The sequence below is a fragment of the Canis aureus genome, chromosome 5 (genome assembly GCF_053574225.1).
Source record: "Canis aureus isolate CA01 chromosome 5, VMU_Caureus_v.1.0, whole genome shotgun sequence".
Taxonomy (NCBI): domain Eukaryota; kingdom Metazoa; phylum Chordata; class Mammalia; order Carnivora; family Canidae; genus Canis; species Canis aureus.
Genome location: NC_135615.1, coordinates 33,456,474 through 33,460,191, shown reverse-complemented (window position 1 = coordinate 33,460,191; position 3,718 = coordinate 33,456,474).

Genomic DNA, 3,718 nt, shown 5'->3' with positions numbered 1-3,718 from the left:
ACAGATGTATGACGTTTATCACCTTCTAAGAAACTAAGTCAGTTCAACGCACCTGCAGAAAATATGTACTGTCTTATAATCTGTTAGGTGCCCTACATTAAAAGGTCACTAAAATTGTCGCACAATGTGTTTTATGTAAATATTTGTGTATATGTGGTTTCTTTTTTTTAAGATTTTATTTTTAAGTGATCCCTGCACCCAACATGGGGCTTGAATTTACAAGCCTGAGATCAAGAGTCACATGTTCTACTGATAGAGCCACCCGGGCGCCCCGTATGTGTTTTTCCTATTCATTATGTTGTACCCCTGTCCTCGAGTATATTCTGATAAAATTACTTTCTTGTTTCTTTCTCCATCACATCCATCCTAAATGACTTTGCTCTGTAATCACAAGATGTGCTTATGTTTTTTCCATCCTCATACTTTCTCCTCCCAGCTCTCCTTAACTAAAGCTCAGTCAACTTACAGATGTAAATAAAAAACACTGGACACAGCTTAGGGCTCCTTATTTGAATGAAGAGTTACATCAGTATTCATTCTGTCTTTCCCTCTCCACACAGACACACACATTTAAGCCCAGAGACCACCTGCACCCACTATCATAGAGCTCTTACATGAAGGGATTTAGCATAAAAGGAGAAGAATTATTTCATCCCTGAGGCTGACATTAGCGATGCTGTGTTGAGGAATCATACCCAGAGAGGAGGATCATTTCCCACTGGATTGAAAAAATGCATAATAGCTATTTATTATTTTAGATATCCATCCAAGACAGAGGATTTGAATGTAGGATGGCAGGAAGTATGATTTTATTTGGTTTTGGTTTAGACACTCTCTTTCTTTTCAGGAATAATAATAATATATAATGATAGTAGTAATGACGTATTGATGATGATGACGATAATGAAGATAAAATCTTTATGAGAATCACAGTATTTTACAGCCAAAAAAAAAAAAAGTTGATCTAAAATTTAAATACCCTAATATGAGTTGGGTTGAGTGAGAAAATTGAGGAAATAGCCCACGGTCATTCAGCTGTAAAAATTAAGAAGATAATTTTAAGTTTCCTTCTTCAGATTTGTGTCATGCATCATTATTTTCTTATAGCTTTCTCCCAGATTTGGTCATTCCATACTAAGGTGATCCCTGACTTCAGAGACATTATGTACATGAGTGATATCATTTGAAAGAACAACCAGTTCATCAACGATATGATAATGATAAGGATATGAACAGAATATACTGTTTTAGGAATTGATCATCTGGCACTTTGAGGTGATATCTTGTGCCTCCTACTAATTATATCTCCCCCAAGTATGTAATAAATAGGCTAATGCTTACTGCTATATACTGCGAGTTAACTGGATATAGAGTCTGTATGATCCATTTTACTACATAGAATACTTTGTAGACCTTATCTTGTTGCTTGATTTATTTTTTTAAAGATTTCTTTATATATTAGAGAGGAGAGAGAGAGAGAGAGAGAGAGAGAGAGAGAGAGAGAAAGATTCCCAAGCAGACTCTCCACTGAGCTTGGAGCTGGACATGGGGCTTGATCTCATGACCCAAGATTATGACTAAGCTGCAATCAAGTTAGATGATTATCCAATGGGGCCACCTTGGTGCCCGTATCTTCTTAATTTTAAGCAAAGATGTAGTTTATTTGCTCCATTTTCTTCTGCACTAACTATTCAGGGAGCATAACCCACCTACTTGGAAAAGAGCTTTTGCCACAAGATATTAAAAACAAGACAGAGAAAAAAATTAAAAATAAAATAAAAACAAGACAGAAGAATCACAGCAAATGAGTAATCCCATGAGAATTCGTATCAGTTTGCTCCGTCAAAACCTACACAGGACAAACAAATAGCACTGTCAATATTAGTAGCCTGAAGTACGGCTTTTGCAATTTTAATACAGCGACTGACAATTCATGACATAAACAAAATATATTTCAGATCCAAACTATTAAACAATAGACCATTTAATACATAGGTGTTGTATGTTAAATTCTCAAATTCTTTAAATGTTTTGTTTCATACTTAATATGAAAAATGAGTTGAATGCTATGGGAGAGACAATGAGAAATATTTGCAGCAAATATGTTTGTTACCAAAACATGAAGTACACGAGCTGAGGCGGAACAGAATACTAGGTGGTCACCTGAGAGAGAGGAAAAGACCAGATGGCCAACGCACACACGATTGATCACAGGTTGGGGTCATCCCCAGCCCTGAAGTCATGACAGGAACAAGACAACATGTCATCCTCAGTGAAACGGCATTTGCCCGTATAGTGATATCCCCAAGAAGAGTAAGGGATTCTTATTTATTTGGATTAAATCAGAGCATTCACATGAGAAAAATTAAGAATGTGTGGTCCATTCAACCTCCTGGTGTCCTGTGTACCCCGACATTCTTCCCCAGTGGCCGCTTTTCGGTATCTGTCCTTAGGTGTAGGCATGGCTCACACACTTCTGAACCTTATTCTCATCAGAACAATATAGTACAGATCTGTGCACATCTTCACGGGAAGACTGTCATCCCTTAGACAGTCGTAGAGTATTTCATTGTATGGCCACCATGATGTGTTTGGAAAATCTAGTCTTTTAGGGATTCTTCTCTGTCGTGTCCATGGCAGTCGATACTTTGCTGAATAACCTCTAGAATATTTTCTATCACTCTTGTTAAATGTGTCTGAAAGAGGAATTTCCTTAGGTTGTACCAAATCACCTTCATACCATTCAAGTTGTACAGCTGGGTCAGTAATCTACGTCCATGACCCAAATCCGGCATCCAGCTTTCTATCCATTTTTTTTTCTTTTTTTGTGTGACCTAAAGGCTAAGAATGGATTTTATCTTTTTTAAACGGTACCCAGAAATGTGCGTGTGTATGCGATTGAGGCCACATATAGTCTACAAACCCAAATCAAAAACACTGACTACATGATTTGCAGTGCTCACTACAAAATGAAAATCCACAGCACCTTGTTCAAGAATTATTAGGACTCTCAAGACAGCAACAGTCGAGCGTTAAACCAGGCAAGGCCCCTCCTAGTGGAGGACCGCCTGTGCAGGCTCCAGGCTCACGAAGCCAGGGCTGACACGTGTACCGTCTGGCCCTTGGCCCATGCCAACACAACCCCAAGTGCCATCAGTGACAAGGTCACAGAGCCTGTTTCCTCACAGTTTACTCGACATGGTTTGCCAGACACGGTGGTAAGAACACCTTCATGGGCATTTCTAGTCTGTGAAAGGCAGAGGAGGTATTGTGTCCAAGTTATGTTTTCTTTTTCCATGAACTGTCTTCATATCATACCTCTGACCCCTGTAACTAGAGCATCATTAATCTCTTTCACATTACACAAGGCACTTAATAATCTTAAAGAAAAATCCATATTTTGTACATGCGATGAACAACAAATATTTTCCAAATTTTCTCTTTGTCTTTTGTACTTTATTTCTTTTCTTCTTCCCAAGTAAATGTTGCTTATATGTTTTGTGGGATCAAATTAATCAGTGTTTCTCATCTCCTCAGGGTTTTCATTCATGCTTTGAAACCCCAAGATCATAGTTGTATGTAGACATAGAAATTCATTTGTTTCTTCAAGAATTTGATGGGTTCTTTTTCAATGATTAAGACTTTGACTCTCTGACCCTTCTGGAATTTATTCTGATACTAGTTAAGAAATTTAGTGTTGTGGGCTGAAAAATGTTCC